The 23,726-nt window shown below is 34.4% G+C and overlaps 1 pseudogene; it reads left to right on the plus strand.

The window, feature by feature from the left end:
* The first annotated feature begins 8,432 nt into the window (after nt 1-8,432).
* Nucleotides 8,433-17,947, plus strand: LOC121174740 (uncharacterized; annotated as a pseudogene).
* The last annotated feature ends 5,779 nt before the right edge of the window (nt 17,948-23,726 follow it).

Raw genomic sequence — 23,726 nt, forward strand, 5'->3', positions numbered from 1 at the left:
CAGCCCATCCATATATATATATATATATATATTAAGAAACAGAGAATTACAAAATAATTGGGAGGGTCAAACCATACCCAATGAAGATAAGCTAGGAATGAAAGAAATGTTACTAACACTAACACTCTTATAACACTACTTTTGTGGTTGAAATATATTGGAAAATACTGCAAAATTTTGTGAATCCGCTACTTATTATAAGAGTGTGTTAACTAACATTAGAAAATATGTTATAAGGAAAATGTTTGAGAGAGTATATTGTTAGAGAGTGTGTTGTTAGTATTTCTTAAACTAAAAAGGATAAATCATTGCACCTGGTTGCTTTAGCTATGATCTCTTTGGTGTAATGGTCCCTGACTATCCAATCTCTTCGTGTTCCATTCTTTCCGGCAACATCAAACCAAGTTTCAACCTTAATTTCATCCTTCCTGTCATATTTATGATTTTGTTTTTTAGTAAACCATAAATAAGCACTCCTTAAAAATTTAAATCTTTTTAAAAATAACTTTCTGCAATTTCTTTAAAAGTAGTATAAGAGGTTAGGGGCAGGGGTAGTCATAAGCATCATATGTGTGTGTGGATAGATTGATGTTTTCCATTTGCTATATCTCTATACTTGAACTTGAAAACGAGTAACAACCCAAATGAGATTGCAAAGGTCCATTTCCTGAGTAGCTCCAAAACCATTCTGACTTCCCCCACAGCTAGAGACATGGTTTAAAGCAGTTTCCTAAAACATTTTATATGCAGGTCATCGAGATGATTTTTCATTCCTCTGGTTCATTAATTCTATTTCTCAAGTAGTGTTTCAAAAACATTTTGATCATGAACTGTGCTCTTTTACACTCATCAATCAATAACTTGTATTTATTCTTCTCTCATCATGTCTTGTATAGAATGAAATGTCTGGCCTTTTTACAATATAGATTCAATTATTTGACAAGTAATGTTTTACACACACTTTTAAATGCTTATTAGGTGTTCATAACAATATGAGTAGGAAAACCTATAAGCAAGATAAGCTCTTATCCTTTCCTAGAGCATACAAGAAAATCTAATAGATAGTAATATAAATTGTATGTTAATAATAAACTTGAAAAGTAGAAGATTGATTGAAGAAAATTTCGTTACTTCAAGAACGCATATCTGAGTACATAATTTTAAATTTCTCTATATATCATTGTTGTAGTATATTTTGAATATAAATTAATTAAGTAGATCATATTAATCCGCTATAAATATTATAATAAATACTCCCTTATAACTTTCATGACTCATAGTGACAACAATGATCATAACAATGGTGATTGAATGACATAATGATAGTGGTAATCATGACAACAATAATGGTATTAATAATGTGGGAATGATGACAATGGTAACATAATGACAATGATGATAGGACCAGTGATGATCTCAATTGTGATGGTAGCAATAATAATGATTATAGTAATGATGGTGACAATCATGACAATGTTTAAGATGCACAAAATAATAGTAATAGCAGTTATGATAGTGAGGGTAGCATGTGGTGGCAATTTTGGAACAAAATCATAGAGTGTGATGGTGGGGGTAAGAAAAAAGTATCTATTTTATCCTATTTTCTTCCTAACCCAAATCCTTCCATGCAGGATAACTTTAAGCTAATGAACATGACTAAATGGAGATGCCATAGACTAACTCTCCTAAAGCATTAATTGTTACGTGAAGGCTCGTAATGATTTGAATCTTATACCCACTGACACATGAGCCTTTTGGGTTACAAAAGTCCACCCTACCTTTGGGCAGTGATGATGAAACTCCTAAGTCTTTAATACTATGTCGCATATCAGCTCTCCTAAAAGCACAAGATATTCAATGAGGGATCATGAATGATTTTATATCTAACTAGAGATAAAGGGGGAAGTCAATAGTTTTAGTCCAAAACAGATGTGGCTAGGAATAAAGATGTTGGAAATTACAAGATAAAGGGAGCTTTGACTTCTAGATTGCGAGACACGCAACAGAAAAATTCAGATTCTATTTTTAGGGCATTTTCTTGGATTGCTGGGTAATTTTAAGTTCAGATGCTGTTAGTAGACCAGAATACTCCTTTATATTAGATATTGTTGACTACTGAGTATTTAAAGTTAGAGTAAATTGGCATGTTATTTGAAATTGCAAGATCTGGTCCCATTAGGCATATCATCTGACTTGCTTCCCTCAGGCTGACTGAGGCAGTGTGTCTATTTTCTGCCCAGCCTAGATGACCAGATGAACCGCTTTTGACCACTATTTTCATTAGTTCAGTGTTTAATGTTGTCTTTTGTCTATAGTAACAATGTGTCATGAGTGATGACTATAACCATGCTAGTAAATATGTTATATATTTCTGCATTTTATCTTGATCAATTATTTTGCACCTTATATCATTTGTCTTCATGCAGTTGTCTGATGCTGCAAAATGTTCTATGTACTGTAGAAACTAGTGTAATTTGTGTTTTATAGAATATCCTGAATGAATCCTTGATTAATTCCAGAGTTCATTTGGTTTTTATCTTTTTGGAGTTATGGTCATTATATTTTCATCTGGTCAACTATGTTGCTTCTGCAAGATTACAATAAGTGTTAACGATTACTAGTGCTTATATGAATATAACTGCTATGCATTGTCAGTGTAAAAAACAATTACATCATCAATCAATCAACAATCACTATTTGTATGACTTTTAGGTAGTGTTTGGTTTAATTACACTTGGGTGCATTTGAGATGAATGTTTCAAAATGTGAAATTCATTTCTGGTGCACTAGCGCCTATTGGAGACCCTACCCTGTCTCTCCTCTTCATCACCTAGATGTTGTTTTGGGTGGATTACCCAATGAATATGACTCATTTGTCACCTCTCTGCTAAGTTTTCCAGATCCAATTTCAATCACAGAGATTGAATCCCTTCTACTAGCTCACAAAGCACAAATGGCAAAGCACAAGCATCTCTCTATGACTAAGTTGATCTAGGCAAATGTTACACAAGCTCCAACTTCAGTTCAACCACCTCTGTTGTAGGTGGCACAGAAAGCTCAAACATATGCTAGCTATGGGTTTCCTACTGGCGACTATCAAAATGCAACTTGAGACTGTGGTGGCAGATTTGGCTAATCACATGGATGAAGTGAAGGACGCTTTGGCCTTGGTCTTCATTCCATTGACAAATGTCACAAGACAGGACACGAGGCCTCTATCTGTTATCACTTATCATCAACGACTGGGACCTCTAATATCCCACTTTTTCCTTTTGCTATGTTTTTGCCTTTGCTAGTCAATGATCCTTACTCTATCTTAATGCTTCCATTCCATGTCCAATGCCTCTTTCCATATTTTGAAGTTGTTCCTTCACACCAGTATTGTAGAAATGTTGACCAAAGTCACATGCAATCAACTGCTGCATGTCCACAATCATTACAGGCCTCACTATCTGGCTTTGATACTTGGTATCTGGATTCTTGACTTTTGCACCATCCATCATGTCATATCTTAGCCATGCAATCCAATTCAAAGCACTCCCTTATGTATATCTGATCAAGTTGTCATGGGGAATGGGCAAGTTCTATTCATAAATCAATTTATTCTTCATATTTTTGTTCCCCTGTTTATTTACACACTTCTTTGGTCCTCGACAATTTACTCCTTGTTCCTAACATGAGCACGAAAAACTTGTGTTAATAAATTTTCTCAAGATAATAATTTCGTTGAATTTCATCCCTTCCATTGTTTTTTTAAATCATACGACTCCTGGAAAGTGCTGCTGCAGGGCACTATGGGACATGATGAATTGTACACCTTCACAAATCTTGTCATTCCAAGAGATGGTCCTGCTAGTGTTAGTGTGCAGAATTCCTCCATTTTATCCTCTACCTTTTTTGCAAAATATTAATGTTTGTATCTCCTATATTTAGATCCTTTAATTCCCGCCACACATGTTAATTCACCCATTGCACTTAGTTCATATGTGAATTGGCATTGTAACTTGGTCATCCTCATCATGACACATTGCAAAGTTATGCAAAACGCTAAGACAAATATGTCTCTTGTATCTTAGCTACGCCAAGACAAATCTGTGTCTTGTATGTTGTAATTTTAGAGGGAAACTTACAGTTTTTTAAACACCACTTTGTAGGCTGCACATTGCGACTTAGAATCTATGGATCCTACTACATTAATTACTCATAATTTTTTAGAACAATTAAGGATAAAACAAGTGTGTTGCTTTACAAGTATAGTATCTTAACCCCTTGTAGCCATTTTTATATTTCACATATTTCATCATTTTAGAAACATTATATATTGTCACGTAGCATGCTCAACATTACTTATTTGACATGAGGTGCCTCAAGGCCATAATTGACTTTCCTGCAAGTCGTATTCCTTTTTGTTAATAACATGCATGAACAATGTTTATATAACTGCTTTAGTATGTCACCTAATTATAGTGTTTGGGATTGATTGTAGGTACTTCTATTTCACTGACAAAGGAAGTTAAGGCAGTTTTCTATCGTTCTTCGTTGACTAAACATAACCTCATACAATTTTCCCTGCCATCACCGTAGTGATAGTTATTGTTACACGTATCTTTCCAGGTATGTATGTCATACTTATTCTTATGTGGATATTACATTTTTTCAAATATGTAAATTCTTAAATATTAATATTATGTGCATGCTAAGTGACCCTTAGTTTCCCGTTCAAGCTTCAATACAGTGATTAATACAGACAGTTTCGATTAATCACTATATTAGATCTTGAATTGTTCGTTTGCACAATTTGGGAGCATTTTTTTACTTCATTCATAGATATATGTTAAGTACGTTGTGTTATATTTGATTAAGTTTCGGTTGACTGCATATCGCTTTGTTCTCCGGGTGCATACTTGAACGTGGTCAAATCATGTGACCTGTTTCATTTTGTGCACTTGGAGACCAATGTGAAATGCTGCCGAAATTTAATCAAACTAACCATATCGTACTTAACTTGTACATATGAATGACTTAAAAAAAAGTTCCTGAATGGGATAGGACCACACCTTTTTATGAAAAAAGTGAGATTATCATGCATATAGGATAACATACCTAGTATTACAGAACAACAACCATGGATCAAAGTTGGATTAGAGCACCTCGCATAAGCAAAGTTTATGAAAAGGGGGTTGAAGATTTTTTGGCATTTGCCGAACAAAATGCACCAGATTTAGCTGCAATATATTTTTGCCCATGTGTCAAATGTGTGAATGGGAGACGTCAGTCATTGAATGACATTAGATCACATTTGATATGTGACGGGTTTAGCCTGAGTTACACAAATTGGATATGGCATGATGAATTGCCTCACGTGTCAACAACATCTCAACCTGAGTTGGTTAATGTACAAAGCGGAGATCGAATGGAAGACATGATACATGATCTTGGCCAAAAGGGTTTTCGGGATGTTCATGCACATTATTATGATAATTTACAAACAAATTCCAAGAAGCCATTGTATGTGGGATGCACAAGCTTCACTTGGTTATCAGCTGTGCTAGGTTTGGTGAACTTGAAGGCCAGATTTGAGTGGAGTGACAAAAGCTTCACTGAGTTGCTTATGTTATTGAAGAATATGCTTCCTGAAGATAACATTTTACCCAAGAGTCACTACGAGGCAAAGAAGATATTATGTCCCGTCGGCATGGAGTACCAAAAAATCCATGCATGTCCTAATGACTGCATTCTTTACAGAAATGAGTTTGTAGAAATGTGTAACTGCACCACGTGTGGGGTATCATGCTACAAAGTCAACGACGGGGAATGCAATGATGGTGCATCCACAAGCAGTAGTCATCAAGTAAAGGTATGTTGATATTTTCCAATAATACCAAGGTTTAAGAAATTGTTTGGCAGTGCATCCGATGCAAAAAATTTAAGGTGGCATGCAGATGAAAGAATAATGGATGGGCTGCTCCGACATCCTGCTAGTTCTCCACAATGGAAGACAGTTGATCGATTGTATCTAGAATTTGCACAGGATCCAAGAAACCTAAGGCTTGATCTTGCTTCAGATGGAATGAATCCTTTCGGTAACTTGACCACCAACCATAGTTCATGGTCGGTTTTGTTAATGATTTATAACCTTCCTCTGTGGTTGTGCATGAAGCGAAAATACATAATGGTGTCTATGATGATAGAGGGTCCAAAAAAACCAGGAAATGATATTGATGTTTATCTTAATCCCTTGATTGAAGACTTGAGGAAATTGTGGGTAGACGGGGTTGATGTCTATGATGCGAATGTTCAAGACACCTTCAGGTTACGTGCAATGATATTTTTCACTGTTAACGACTTTCCGGCTTATGATAATTTGAGCGGATATAATGTCAAAGGACACCACACAATTTCTATTTGTGAAAAAAACACTTGTTACATCCAGCTAACACATGGGAAGAAGACAGTATATACAAGGCACAGAAGATTTTTATGTGGACATGATGTTTATGATCGGGTGAAAGACATTGTAACTATCTTTGGTAAGACACAAAAAAAGGACTTGTTTGCGAAGAACATTTGGAAGAAAAGGTCCATATTCTTTGATCTCCCATATTGGTGCGATCTAGATGTTTAGCATTGTTGAAAGATGTATTGCTGAAGAGGACCCTGTTTATTTATGCTGGATGTATCCGGTTGAGTGGTACATGAAGGTGTTGAAAGGATATACAAAGAATCAATATCGACCAGAAGCAAGCATTGTTGAAAGATGTATTGCTGAAGAAGCAATTGAGTTTTGCTCAGAGTATATATATAATGCATCACCAGTCGGGATTCCTCAAAGTCGTCATGACTCCACAACTCAAGGTAGGGGTACACGAGAATTTAATGTTGTAACGATGGATCGGTAACAGTTGTCCCAAGCTCATCTATATGTACTAAACAACACAACAGAGGTCATCACGTACATAGATTGTCATAAACAACATGTCTCAGATACTCACCCTAAATTTAACAAGATGAGGTTGTTGCAAGAACACAATAGAACTTTCATTAACTGGTTTAGACACACCATATTTGCTAATGATAGTGCTTCGAAGACACTAAGATTGTTAGCTATTGGTCCAAATCTAAATGTTCCCACCTGGCAGGGATATGATATCAATGGCTATTCTTTCTACACAAAGTCACAGGATGCAAGAAGTAGCATGCAGAACAATGGGGTTAGTGTTGACAATTAGTCAGATCACTTTAGTAGTGTTTCTGATAATAATTTGATTCACGCGTCCATGCCTTACTATGGCGTCATTAAAGATATTTGGGAGCTTGATTACAGTGAATTTAGAGTGCATGTGTTCAACTGTCAATGGGTTAATGGAAATACGGGAGTACGCCAAGACAAAGTAGGCTTTACTTTAGTAGACCTCGAAAAGGGCGGTTACAATGACAACCCATTCATCATGGCAATGCAAGCTTGACAAATGTTTTATGTCCAAGATTCGTTTGACTCGAGAAGGTCAGTGGTTCTAAAAGGGAGAAAATTTTCTATCAGTGACTATTGTGATGGTTCATCAGTTGATGTCAGTGACATGCGAACCTTCTGTCAACAAATGCCCGTCATAAATGGCATAGATCAGGATGATGTTGTACATGTAACTCGAAATGATCATCATGAAGGTTTATGGGAGAATAATCATACATAACTGCTTATGTTTTTACTGGTAATGTATATGACCTATTTCATAATTGTAATACATTTATGTACTTGAATTTTTTCAACTTAATGTAGATTTCATTTGTTTGTTTAACTGACATTTATGTTTATATAACTGACATGTTCAAATTGATGTTGTCATACATTTATGATCATAATGACATTTATGTTTATATTACTGACATGTCATGCTAATCTTATTTGTTTCAGTTGTGTATACTCATGACGACACCCCCAACCTCACCTCCACATTCAGATATTCTTTTCGATGGTACGTCTAAGAAGACTAGACAATCCACTCGTCTAAGAAGGTTGACTGCACGAAACTTGGATCAACCACGGCCTACAGTTAACGTCAACCCAGCCACTGGGAAAGGATCAGGCACTAATAAAGAGAAGATTCATAGTTATCTAGGAGTTGTAGCACAAGACAAAATTCCTATTGTGCACTCTAGTTGGAATGATGTACAAGAAACTCTAAAGAATCTTATATGGGGTGACATTTAGGTAAGTTCTTATTTTAGTTGACATTTGTATATGATTTCATATAATATTTTAATAAAAATGATATGTCAGTAATTGTTACTTAACAATTTTGTTTTGGAGGCCAAATTCGACATCCCCAAGGGTGACAATGCGAAAAAGAAGGTGATGTCAACGGTGGCTACTCGATGGAGGCAATTTAAGTCCTCCCTAACAACAAAATATGTTTACGGTAACAATGAGGGGCAAGCCAAAGATGATCCTTCTGTTAAGTATGGTATTGACGTAGCAACTTGAGCCGAATTTGCAAAAAGCCACCAAACCCCTAATTGGCAAGTTTATTTTACTACATATATAGTTCTCTATGCAGCTTCTCAATTTGTTAAGATATAATTTTTTTTTCTAATCCTTGAAAATGTCCCATTTTTTTTCAAAGTGAATACGGAAAAAGGTGCAGGAGATTCAAAAATACAATGATTGTTTGCACTTGTTGTCTCGTGGAGGTTACGAGCTTCTTGAAAAAAAATTAATGGACAAAAAAAGGAAGACACGAGAACAACAAGCAGAATTTACTGAAAACCCGTCAGTGTATCTGGACCCACCGTCCTCCGTTTCTAGACATTTGAAGTGGAAGATGGCTCGCACAAAGCGATATGGCCAGATGACCTCTACATTCGCCAAAGAAATATCTGACAAAATTGTGAGTAATTACCTTGGCATTTGATAGTACCAATTAATTAATTGTATAATAACGATCTTCGTTGGCTTTTAAATTTGTGTTGTCTTGTTAACAGGACTCTTTAGAAGAGCAGACCATTGAAGTCAGCTTTGTTCCTCTTGGACGTGAGGATATATTGAACACGGCTATTGGCCGACCGGAGCATCCTGGTCGTGTCCGTGTGGCGGGGACAGGTGTCATAATCAGCCAGTACTTTGGTCAGGTCTCACGTGCCTCTACCACTTCATCTACATCGATCACGCCACAATAGTTGGCTGAAATCATTGGTAACTTAAAAGAAGAATGGAGGAAAGAAGTAGAACAAGAAAACAAGAACAGAGAAGAAGCGTGGATGAGGATGGTAGAAGAGGAAAAGCAACGCACTTTGGACACAATTAAACAAGAATTGAAACAAGCAATCAAATTGGAGTTATCACAAATTGCATCACAACACCCACCCCCACTTCAGCCACAGGATATAAAAGTATTAGCTGCAAGGGTAAGCACGAAGGGGAGCTGTGCAGCACCTGAGACAAATGCAATAGGTAAAAATAATTCTGATCTGCGTGCTGATACCGTGGGCCTGCATGTAGTTGTCGAGCAATTTACACAACTAGTGGCATTGGGAAAACTGTATGACACTTATGGCACCATACACAATGTGCCTTATGCAGATGATGTGGTTCGAGTGAGTGTTGTGAAAGTTTACCAAGGTGATGCTCATGTTCCTTTCTTGACATCAGAAATTAAGTTTGTGAAGGAAGTTGTTGGCACTTTTGTGGGATGGCCAACACATATGGTGAAACCCATATGTAATGAGGTAATTAGTTTTATGATGAATAGTTATTTAGTCACATTGTTAAATTTTTAGTTACAATGGAAACCCATATATGGCGTAATTCTTTATTTTTTGTTAACCTTGTAGGATTCACAAAAGCCTCTGTCCAGACCGCTTAAATCTGCTGAGACGAACAATGTTGTGGCTCCATTGGGAGAGTTGGTAAAAAACTTGTTTGAAATTTACCAAAAGCCAATTGAGTTGTCATGTGATGGGGCTAAATTTGGGATCGATAATGTCAAAGATGGCTTTTTCATCACACACGCAGATGTTAGTGAGATAATTTTAGGTGACAAGTGTTGGAACATATCCATACTACAGTTGTGGCTGATGTAAGTAAATTTGGTTTATTAGGTCTTCCATTTGTTAATTGAGGATGTAAGTTTGTTAAAATATACCATTAACAATATTTATGTCAAATGTTTGAAACAGGTTTATGCATGATTAGAGTACAAGCATAGGTTATGGATCACTGCATGGTTTCCTTGAACCTCAGTGTATCCACAATGCAAAGAACAAACGTGAAGATTGTCAACATTACATTGAAAAATAGGTAAAGGAATCACAAAAAGAAGTGTACTTAGCACCTTGCCTAAATCAGTAAGTTGAATTCATGTTGTTGAATGTCGATATTATGTAAATTATTGTTGCCTCAATGACATGCCTTTATGTCTTCAGGGCCCATTGGAAACTTCTTGTTGTGTGTCCACAGGACAATATTGTTGTCTGATTTTGTTCTTTGCGTTAGAAGCCTGATGTTAACATCAAGACTGCAGTGAACATGTTAGTTTTACCATCATAAGTCAATTGATGTATTGCAATTGTACAATACACAAACAATGATTATTTGATTATATACGTTAACTCTGAATTTAAAATAGTGCAATGAAAACATTAAGCACTACTAAAGAAGGAAAGGCAGATCAACATGTGCCTCGGTGGATTGAACCAAAGGTATGCCATTATATTAAATTAATATAGCGATCTCCAATTACTGATGTGTGTTTCTTTGAAATAACTACCTTAAGTGAACATCTTGCATGTAGAGTCATGTTCAAACAAGAGGCTACGAGTGTGGATACTATGTCATGCACTGGATCTGGTGCATAGTCAGCTGCGGTTTGAAGAATGAATGGATTAGTGTATGTTTTTTTATTAATCATTTACTTGTTAATGTCAGTAGAGCTCAATAATTTCAATGTTTTTATGTACTCAACTGATTTCATATTTACAATTTTGCAGTGGTTTTATGATGGAACACCGCTAAGCAAAGAGATCGTGACAACACTCCGACACAAATGGGCGGGATATTTTCTCCAGATTAAGAACTCAGAAGTTAGAAAAATTTAGATAACATAAGAACATGTTTCATTCATACTAAACATTTTACCAGTCATTTATGTTTGCGTTATTCATACTTATTTTATAATTAACCTTCATTTGATGGTGGAAAATTTTTATCTTTCCATTGCATGTATTTTTTTCCAATTTGTTATATGAACATTACATTACTTCATGGTTCCTTATCTCTATAAACAAATTTATGCATCAGCTACTAAATGCATGTAACTATGGTGCTTTGGACTTAGACCAATGTAGAGCACGAGTGAATTGACTATAGGAGCTACTAAGCAATGGAAATACAATTCTTCTTTTAGTCTTGCTGTGCTTTTTACAGATTCTACACTTTGCTCAAATGGGGAAAAGAAACTTTCTGTTGTTTATGTAATAATTGCAATTGTGGTTGTTGCTCTATGCTTAATAAATGGTGTTGGAATTAATTCAAGTTTTCTAGTCCACCAGGTGAGATCCTCATGCCATTTGTTTCTCGTTTTCCCTCTCTCGTGGTGGTGTCCCTGCCTACAATCATTATTTTTTTAATTTTTTTCCTGGGGCTGAGCTCTATCATTGCATGCAGGATGTGGATGGCAGAGCTACTGATGTTGCTTTGGTATGGTCTGTTGCCCTTGGTTCTCCTTTTACATTTGCAACTTCGTTAGAGATGGAATACAGGAGTCACATCTTTCGGGAGAGAGGCAAGAGTATCTCTGCCTTAGTTCCTTGATGTTTTTTTCTTTGAAGTCTTGTTGTCTAATTTATGCTTTTATGGTTTATAGGCATTTTACTTAGGGCTGTTCATGGTATTGTGGAATCCTTGTTTAGGAGGTACACTGAAAATGGAATGAGTGAAGATTTGGCCTATAACAACACTGTCGAGCCCATTACAAGAACTATATCTAAAATAATCTCGACTAAGGTTATGATCTCATACTCATTTTAGTTCTGAATTTATGTCTCTTGGATTTTTTTTCCCTAAGCATGTGAATGTGTGCTTGTCAATAAACTCATTTTATTTATTTTTGTCTGCTAGGGTATGTAAGTTGTATACAATGCTTTATCTAACGATGAAAATAGGGAATTTGAGAAAGCATATAGTGCTTCATATTATTCCTGCATGGACATTTTGTATGCGTGCTATGAGGATATTGCTGCTAGAAGTGACATTCGCAGTGTTGTCTTGGATGGGCGGAACTTTTATGTAAGTGCATATTCATTTTCCATGTAGAGTTGGTCATTATGCAACATACTCTGAACTATACCTGTAAACTGTGTGAAGAGTCTGAACTGTGTGAAGAGTCTGAACATTTATTTTTCACATTTACACTTGTTTTGGTTCCTCAATCCACTTGGATCTTAGCAACTTGAGCAGCATTGTAGCCTTTGTTTTAGTTTTGGTGCCACACTAACTCTGTAGAAGAAACAACAACTGAGTCAAAACTCCAGCTTCAATTGCTTCCTCTCTTGCATGCCCAAAATCACAACAAATAATTGCAAGTATCCCAACAACATTCTCACTACACTCTTGATTGCACACCCTAAAAACCATCTTGAATACAAGGAACATAATGCTAACATGGCCTTAATTGTAACCTTGGAAACCTCACAATTTTGACGAACAAGTCCAACAATCTCATGTACTAGTTTGTGAGAGTGTCCAAGCATGTGACATACCTCTTCTGTTTGTGGTCATGCTATTGAATCTATGATATGGCAAAGACTAGTCTTAACCGAGGTAGTTCCCTTTTCAAATAGTAGCAAAAAAGTTGCTAACTTAGACTCATCTTTGATCATATTTAGAGGCTCTAAACTCATAAAAGGCAACAACTTTAGAATGCAAGAAAGTGCTAGCTCAGTGAACTCCCTGTTGTGACTTTTTGAGAGCCAAGAACCAAAAACTAGTTCTAAAAGTAGTGGCAAGAAACTCAATTGGTGGAAGTAAGATTTTTTGAAGGAGCAATACTCATCAAAGAGGACTCTAATTTTCTCGAGTGCTTGGATCTTGTTTTCCAATTGGGGTGATTCAAGGGTGTGCTTAAGTGCAGCTAAATAATCAATAGTGGCAGAGTTACCTAATTGGAGCCACTGGTCAATCAAGTGGGGAAGAGTGTGGTTGGGAACAATGGATGGATCATGAAGTGAGGAATGGTAATTTCAATTCTAACAAGTACAAGCTGATGAGGACTTTGAACAAGTGAGGAATGGTAATTTCAATTTGGGCTTCGTTCATGGAAACAAACTGAAAATTGAAGTGAAGATTATTTCCAAAGACCCGAGAAAAAAGCAAACAGTGGTTTCTAATTAGTAAAATGGAACACTTTCAATTCAACAAAGTGACAGAAAATCAAAGTAGTGGGATGTTTCTGGAGATATGATGTTGGGGGCAGCTTAAAGTTTGAGGCTTTAAGAGTGGCCAATACAAGACAAGCATTTTTTTTAGGCACTAACTAAAACACTAATGCCATAAAGATGGTGTCAGAAAGTAAGATACTTTTTTTTCTTCTTTGGCTACTAAAGCCTTGAGACAGCAGAAGTTAATGACAAGAGGGTGGAAACTAGAAAGTGGTGTGGTGTGGTGCCTGAGTGAGTGAGTGGGAGAGGACTGAGAAATGGACCATTATGAGCTGCAAGTGATAGGGTAAAAGAAAATTTGGGGACTTACAATTCCAAAAGGGACACAGAACAGAAAAGAAGAGAAGAGTGCAGTGTAAGAGGAAGTTTATTTAAGCTGCAGTTTCTGCCTGACAGACAAGACAGAGGGAGAAAGAGCAAAAGTGCAATCTTAGTTGGAAAAAACAGGAAAGAACACCCACATACAGAGGTCCAAGAAACAGACCTTATCACAACTAATAATATAGAATAATTGTGGGAATGGTCCCCACCTTGCCCCTACTAATCCAATCAAACTGACCCACCAAAAGGGAAAATTATTGTTTATGTCTTTCAAGTTTGAATCACCTATTACCTGAGGAACCAAGAAATTTGTGGCATTTATTTTCTTTTTTTTAATGTGTTTTTTTAGCATATTACAATGGCACCTGATGTAGTTTTTTTGAAATTGTACATGCTATTTTTATTTTTTTAATCTTTAGAACTTTTTTATAAGATTTTTTGGTATAATGTGTTTTTTAAGTAACAAGTAGTGTCTATCTAATGTATTTCAAATAATTAAGGAACTTACAATGAGAAATTAAAAAAAAATACAAGAATATGTAAGTTATGTAAGTTGTAATGGATAAGAAAATCTTAAGAAAATTGTTAGGAGTTTAAACTCTAATGTATAATGAATAGGATTTTACTTTTCTTCTTGTTCTCATTTCACACTCTCTTTTTTTATTATCTCTCTTTTTCTTTCTTTTAAACCTGACTTTTATATATAATGAAAACATGGTTGGAAGGGTTCACCTTTAAGTACCTTCAAATTTTCTGAATGAGATTAATTCCAATAAAAAATAAAAAAAATACTCTTTTAATTATATGTGTTGGATCAAGTGGCCTCAGAATAATTAAGAAGGGAGAGTTGAATTAATTATTAATGTATCTTGACTAATTAAAAATTTATCATTCTTAATGTTACTAGATTCAACTAGGCTTTTACTACTAAGTTAAGAAAGTAAAGAACAGAAACAATAACTTAACCAAAAGTAAAAGCGGCAATTAAAAGTACACAATGGAAATTAAAAAGTGTAGGGAAGAAGAAGACAAACACAAGATTTATACTAGTTCGGCCACAACCCGTGCCTACATCCAGTCCCCAAGCAACCAACGGTTCTTGAGATTTCTTTCAACCTTGTAAAATCCTTTACAAGCCAAAGATCCACAAGGGATGTACCCTCCCTTGTTTTCTTTGAACAACCAAGTGAATGTACCCTCCACTTGAACTGATCCACAAGAGATGTATCCTCTCTTGTTCTCAGTATAACAACCCAAGTAGATGTACCTTCTACTTGTCCCACAAAGGATGTACCCTTCAATGTGTTAGGACAAAGAATTCTTAGGCGGTTAGTCCCTTGAATTCTCTGTGAGGGGGATACAAAAGATATCTCAGGCGGTTAGTCCTTTGAAATCTTTTGTATAAAGGGAAAGGGAAAAAGATATCTCAGGCGGTTAGTCCTTTGAAATCTTTTGTTAAGAGGGAGAAGGGAAGAAACAAAAGAATTCTCAGGCGGTTAGTCCTTTCAATGAACTTTTCTTGAAAGAGAAAGTATTGAACTAAAAACTCTTAGAAAGATGAAGAGGAATGAATGAAAGAAATCAGTCTTTTTGAATGAAAGGATTTAGTCTTAGTTGTATTTGAAATTCGTGCCATAGTCACATATTTATAATCATTTGATGACTCAAGTTAAATTTTGTGACTCTTGGCAATTTCTTTAAAACTAGTCACCTTTTAAAAATTGTGACTCTTTTGAAAACTAGTCACTTAAAAAGTTGTGACTTTTGAAAAATTCTTCAGAAACAAGTCACTTTAAGAATTGTGACTTTTGGAAATTTATTTTTCGAAATCATTCACTGGTAATTGATTACCATTATATTGTAATCGATTACACATCAAAAGATGTGACTCTTCATATTTAAATTTGAAAATCAAAACGTTTAGAAACACTGGTAATCGATTACAAGTATTGTGTAATCAATTACACAAGTTTAAAATGATTTGAAAATGTTTTATCACTAGTTGTGACTCTTGAAATTTGAAATCTAACGTTTTAAAACATTGGTAATCGATTACATGATTATGGTAATCGATTATAGCTTTTTAAATCAGTTTTGAAAAAATGCTGGCTACTGGTAATTGATTACTACCTTCTGATAATCGATTACCAGAGAGTAAAACTCTTTGGTAAAAGATTTTTCTTTTTGAAAAATTATTGTGCTATTCAATGTTTTGAAAAACTCTTTTAATACTTATCTTGAGTGAGTCTTCTTTTGATTCTTGAATCTTGAGTCTTGAATCTTGAATCTTGATTATTCTTGAATCTTGAATCTTGATCTTGATTCTTGAAACTTGTTTGATTCTTGATTCTTTGGCATCATCAAAATAATCTTGGAAGACATTGCTTCCACAATATGGACACAAAAAAAATGTTGGATAACCGAGAGTGTGTTGTGTGCTTGCCTCCTATTTTATTCATTTAGATTTATTTTTTAATTTTCTTGGTATTGTGTTTCATAGTGGAACAAACTGTATTTAATGTTAGTCATAAGGCTCATGAGAGGAGCAATAATATGGGAAACCGCTTTTGATTGTACCAACTATCGAGTATGTTTAGCCACCATAAAAAAGTATTGTAACAGTAATTGTCCTTGAATTAGTAAGTAGAAAGGGTCAACATTGATGTATTAGTATTTAGTATTCGGACACATTATAACCTCTTTAGTTTATTAGGTTTGAGTCATTTGACACTCATATTGTTGTTTAAGAGGTACATTGAAAATGGAATGACTGAAGATTTGGCCTATAACAACACTGTCGAGTCCATTACATGAACTATATCTAAAATAATCTCGACTAAGGTTGTGATCTCATACTCGTTTTAGTTCTGAATTTATGTCTCTTGGATTTTTTTCCCTGAGCTTGTCAATGAGTACTTGTGAATAAACTCATTTGATTTATTTTTGTCTAGTAAGGTATGTACGTTGCTTGCATTTCCCATGGGTAAAATTGATCAGACCCTGATGTGGAAGGTTGGTTAGCTTGTCCGTTCTACAAGGCCAGCTGGTGATCTAGGTCCATTATACCCATTTATTGTTCGGGTCTACGTGGAATTGATGAAGGCCCAGGTATGTGCACTTAATTTTGTTACAATTGTAGAAGTTTGTCTTCATTTTGGCTCATGTGTGTGTAGAAACACTTGGTTGCATATGCTTATTTTCATTATAACTTATCCCCATTTTGCATATTTTTGCTACCCCTGAAGTTCTTATTGGATTCCAGCCTGATGCTGCAGCATCTTTTTACCTTTGACATTTACCTGGTCAATTAGGTATGATCATGTGTACATGTCTTATCTACTTTTAATTACTTAAAACTTGTCTACTTGGATTGGGTAGGTTCTAAATAATTCCATTTATCAGATATAATCCCAAAGATAATTTATTGTTGTAGTTGTGCACTGGTATTTTGAAATCAGTGGGGGAGGGATAGTAGAAAGTTCTCACAATTAAATAAGCCCTGTTTGTTAGAATGTGTTCTTTTGAAACAATGTGGTTCTGTTGGTCAAATTTAAGCTCCTCTTTAATAAACTTTGTTTATATGACAGTCTTCTACGTACGATTTAATAGAATAAGAATTGAGAAATATAATTCCAATCATTATAGAGATATTTTTTCTTCGAAACTGTTACTTCATCCCAGATTAGATGGTTTTCAGCATTGCCAAGGGTAATTAGGTCCATTGTTGGTCATTCATGGTAGTCAATGGATAATTTTAGTTCTTAAGCCTATTAATGCTCTACAAGTCTTGAGAGAAGATTTTGGAATGTAGATTCTTCTGGATTGCTCTATTGTAACTCCCTCTATGAAAACTTTCACTCATTCAAGGATTCGTTTTGGACAAACTTATCTAGCAAAGTGTGTTGCATGCAATTTAAGTTCAGAAATGGTGCAGATCTTTTGTATGTTGCTAGTAGGCAACTTTTAGTGAAGCTATATATTTGGCATTTTTTACTTGAGAAGTTGTTTAGTTCAGCTTCATGGTTTGTCAACATTGGAAGAGGCCAAATTTACTCAGCAACATGCTTTCTTTCTTTGTCATTTTCAGATGCCTATCATGAACCTATACGTGTTGATTGAGATGGCAACGCAAGGGAGCAACGTGGATCTGCAGAAGCCATCTTTTCTGGCAAAGACAAGATTAATATCATTCTAACTCTGTTACACCTTGTTTTTATCTTGAGGGTTATTACTTAGTTGGAATTGAGCTGCATCCAAAGTGTAATGAGACCTTTATTAGGGATTCATGATTATCTAAACGTCTTATATTAAGGTATATATCTGGTACCCCTTTCTTGAAAGTTGGGATTTTTTTTCTTCTTTTAGAAGTCTCTAAATTTATTCTTTTCATTTTCGTAAAATGATATGTCCTCCCTTTGTGCGAGCACAAATGTAAAATTTTGTTTGATAAATCTTATATCAATAACAACTTTTGATCAACATCAAAAACGCGCGCGTGCGCTCTGAATTACTGTAAATGTCTAAAAAAACAAAAACTCCAATTAAAAAAAATATTTTACGACAGTTCTGATCACGACCGTCTTAGAATACATGCATTCTAAGACGGTCACCTGGTCAGGGCCGTCGTAGACTGCGTTGCATTCTAAGACGGTCCTGGCCATGTGATTGTACCATCTTAGAATGCATTGAATTGTAAGACAGTCACGTGGCCAGGACCGTATTAGAATTCAATGTATTCTAGGACGGTCCTATGCAACCGTCGTTGATAACATAATAACTTTTGACGACATTGGAGATGACAACGGTTGTTATCCGACATAGTATGTCTCAATTAACCTATGTAGAATCCGACTTCTATAGTAGTGTGTGGAAAAGCTAACCTTTCAAAACTAAGGTGCATTAATATTTGCACTTCTATTTGATATGAAATGAATTTAATTAGTTTTCATATCCCCTCTTATTTGTTTTTTAATCATTAATAAATGAAATATATACAATTTATGTTTTCTTTATGGTAAATTATTGGTAAAACAAAAAACCAACTAACCATATGTTTGGCTATCGCAATTAATATACATAAAGGTCAATTTTTATTATCCATTTATTAAGGTTTTTTTTCAAAAAAAAATTACAAAATAAATTAATAAATGTTGTTGTTAATAATAATCATAATAATAATAATAATTGCATGATTCGCTATATAATATTTAATGCATTTATTTTAATTAATTTTTCGTTTTTTTCAATTATGATCAAATTAGTGATTCATTATATTATATTTAATGTATTTGTTTTTTTTTAAAAAATCTATTATCAATATTATTAATTAATCGTTAATCCATTAATAATATTTTTTAAGTTCTTTATCTTTATTAATATAAAAGTTTCCAACTCTTTGCATTGACACTTCTATGTCTAAAATATTTAATGTATTTTTATATTACAAATTGTAAAAAAAATAATATTAATAATCATTATTAGAAGTAAAAAAGAAAAATATTCATAGTCGATTCTCTACTAAAGGTCTAATAATTTCACAACGAAATATCCTAGAATCAACAATAATAAAACTATGAAATATCCAAACAAAACAAACATATAACCATTTTTTTTTTAAATTGTTAAACAAAAACAAATATAACAATATATGCTTTCAGAATCATCCAAATCAACATCCAATCTATTCTTTTCTTCATTTCTACTGAAACCTGGAAGGAAGGCGTTACCATATGAATCTTTGAGAGTTTCCAACCTGATTTTCTCTGCAAAATGCTAAAGAATAAAAACCATTATAAATTAATCAATGAGAGCAAAAAATGTTAACATGAAACGTCTGAGGATTAATTTAGCACAAATGCCACGAAATAGAAATAAAACAATAGCAGATATGACTAAGACAACATGTATAATAATAATAATAATAATAATAATAATAATAATAATAATAATAATAATAATAAAGAAAACAAATATTTACAGTAAGATTTTCACGGTGAAATATTCTATTTTTTCATGCTTGCATGATTTCTTGATCATCATAGTATAATTAATGCTTGACTATTCATTATAAGAAAAATAATATTTTAGAAGCCAATTTTATTTTTAGATGAATAGAATGATATTCTGATGGAAACTCTTGTTTGATGATGGTAAGGATATATATAGAAGGATTGAAAAGAAAGGAAACAGAAAAGGCATGAGAACGAAACGTTGTTGGCCATAGTTTTGAAACTACCAAATAACAATCATTAATAATTCGTTGCGGCAATTAAAAACAAATTAATAATAATATATTTCAGTAAATACGAACAGGCAAATACCTTCAACAATTTCATTCACAAAATTGACTCACAATTTAAAAGAGTGAAGAAAAACATTACTTACTATTTAAAATAAAAAAATCTTACTAAACACATTGATAAAGATAAAACTTACACATAAATTATTTCCACAATTACAAAAATGCCCACAAAAACTATAAAATTTATTTCCAATAATTTTTCCACCTACTTTATATATATATATATATATATATATATATATATATATATATATATATATATATATATATATATTAGTTTCCAAAATATATATTAAACTGTAACCCTTCTGAACATTAGTTTCTAGAATGTATTAAATAGATTTTAGAAACTAATTTTTAGAACATTCACCCATTACTAAAATAAATTTCCAACTTAATTTAAAAAATATATTTAAAAAACACTAAAGAGTGTATGTAAGTAAAAATGGGGTTGCAAAAGCAATTCCTGAACTAAATGGACTACCGGAATCCAATATGTCTCACGGCTACATAGTGTAAAACCCAAATAAAAGCCATTTCTTTTGTAACATATGCATGGAGACCAAAAACCAAGTGGATCAATGACAAATCCTTGTTTTCATATGACTTTTTTTTTAAAAAAAAATAATTTAATTTAAATTATATAAATTATAATAAAAAAAACTTATTAATAAGCACTGTTTTGAATGACCAGTTCAACATGTCCTACCGATAATGGATTTTGTCATTAGTCTAGACACTCTAAAACATCATAGCATAGTCGATCCAAAAACCAGTATAGAGAACTAGTTTAAATCAATATTTTATTTTATTTTTAATTTTTTTTAATCTAAATATTTTTAAGATGAATAAAAATATATCTTTAAATATTTTACATAATTATTAATTTTTTATCTTATAAAACATATAATTTAGTCATTTATATTAACTTATAATTTTTAGATCCTAATTTTTTTATAATTTTATATTATTTATTACTTAAAATATTATATGATATTAAAAATATAAAATTGACTCAACTAAGGTTTAATTATGACTAGATCATTGAACCTTGAATCAGTGTCTTCACTAGCTCAATCTTCAAATTAGAATAAGGAAATTTACACTAATAAGTCATAACCAACCATATAAATGAACTTGACTCCACTCCTTAACCAAAAACATTAAGGATCAAGTTTATGAGTTTTATTCTCACTTATATGATGTTCAACATTCTCATTCTTACACAATGTGAGACTTCACCTCACACTTGTACTCTAACAATTTTCACCTCAAGTGTGAATCTCTTTCACATGATAGTCTCCCCCTCAAGCGGAAGCTATTTTCATCCACGAGTATTTTCATGGTGGCTATTAGAGTCCATGTGCTCTAAATACTTGCAGTGCTGCTCCACCCATAGGACACACCACCTAGACCCACCGCTAGGAAGACTTTCGATACCAAGGATCCCCAAGCCTAGGATCACCACCACCCTGTTGCACATCTTAAAACTCTGATACCAATTGTTAGCAATGGCAACTGAAAATCTAATGGGAATGAGAGAAATCACATGCACACACATATACAAACACAAGAGATTTAACGAGTTTTGACAAGTGTGCATACGTCTTCGAGAGTTAAGCGATTTCTTCATAAACAATACGCTTACATCAGGATATATATATATAATATACATGTACATTATCTTAAAACTACATACATTATCATTATGTGTACATTATCTTTACGCATGCATTATCTTATCTTAATCTGCATACAATATCACGTGTTCCGCGGGGACTTTGCCCCCACACCCCCAACTTGCTTTGTAACCCAACAATAAGTGGCCCTTACACTCCACTCCAACTTTGCCTTGTCCATAAAATATGAGCCATGCACAACAATTTCCACCCTAGCGAATATTCAGCCCCATGGAAGATAAACAACAAGTCTACTTCATAATGTCTTGGGTTGGGGGTCCCGTTATATCTAGCATTGAGCACATTCAACAAGTTCAAACAATGCTTGAACTTGTCAGTTGTGACCGCCTTGGTTAACATATTAGCTGCATTATTTGAAATGTAAACCTTCTTGAGTAAAATCTGACTAGATGTTACTGACTCCCTGATCTTGTGGAATCTCAAATCAATATGCTTGGTTTTAGCATGATACACCTGATTCTTTGTCAAGTCAATAGCACTCTGACTATCACAATGCAACTGAACTCCACCTTGCTCAATGCCCAACTCCTTCACTAGCCCTGCTAACTACAAATCTCCCTAGCTAGTCTTTGCTACTGCCATGTACTTTGCTTCAGTTGTTGACATTGCCACAAGAGTCTGAATTATGGACTTCCAACAAATAGGCCCACCTCCAAAAGTAAAAACATACCTTGTAGACCTTTTGTCATCTAAATCACCAGCATAGTTAGAATCCACATATCCCACAACTAAAGGATCACTCTATTGACTGTCAAGCATAATATCATGACCTATTGTACCCTTTAGGTACCTAAAGATCCACTTTACTCTTTCCCAATGTCGCTTTCCTAGGTCAGACATGAACTTGTAGACTTGGCTTACAGCATGTGCCAAATCCGGTCTAATGCAAACCATAACATACATCAAGTAACCAACTACATTGACATAGGGAACCTTTGACATGTACTTCACCTCAGCATCTGTCTTCGAACATTGATCTACAGAAAACTAAGTGTTTTGCCATTGGAGTGTTCACAAGCTTCACATTGCTCATGTTGAACTTGTCTAACACCTTCTCAACATAGTCCTGCAGTGAAAGCCACAATTGTCTTGATTTCCTATCCCTATGAATCCCCATCCCTAGAATCTTCTTGGCAGGACCTAAGTCCTTCATGTCAACATTTTTGCTCAATAATGATTTCAACTTATTCACATCACACTAATGGTTACCAGTAATTAGCATATCATCAACATATAGTAGCAGAAAAATAAAAGAGTCATCATCAAAGATCCTCACGTAAACACAACAATCATACTTACATCGCCTGTAGCCAATCCGAAACATGTAAGAGTCAAACCGCTTGTACCACTACCTTGGAGACTACTTCAGTCCCTACAAAGACCTCTTTAACTTACAAACCATGCGACCCGATCCACCTTTACTGAACCCTTTTGGTTGCTCCATATAAATTTGCTTCTCTAGATCACTGTGAAAAAAGGTTGTCCTCACATCCATCTGCTCCAAGTTCATGTCACAACTGGCTACCAAGGCTAGCACTGAAGTGTGTCTTACGACTGGAGAGAAAATCTCATGATAATCAACCCCCTTTTGTTGTGCATACCCCTTTGATACCAAGTGAGCCTTGATCTTTTCCCCTTCTTTTTCTAATACTGAAGGTTTCCTCTTATACACTCATTAGCATCTTATGGCTCTCTTGCCTGCAGGAAGCTCAACTAGCTCCCATGTTTGATTCTTCAGCAAAGACTCCATCTCCTATCCACCATAGCATCCATCCATTTGTCTTTCTCTAGGTTGTTCATAACCTCTTGAAAAATACAAGGATCTCTAGCACAAGTGAAAAGTGCAAAAACAACCAACTTAGCCGATTCTTCAAACTCATATCGTTGTCCTTAATGGTGCAACGATCTTTATCTTTGACAAGATTGTACTCTTGATGTGGTTCACCTAGACTCACATATCCAAGCTCTGGTGT

Source organism: Glycine max, chromosome 4 (assembly GCF_000004515.6).
Source record: "Glycine max cultivar Williams 82 chromosome 4, Glycine_max_v4.0, whole genome shotgun sequence".
Lineage (NCBI taxonomy): Eukaryota > Viridiplantae > Streptophyta > Magnoliopsida > Fabales > Fabaceae > Glycine > Glycine max.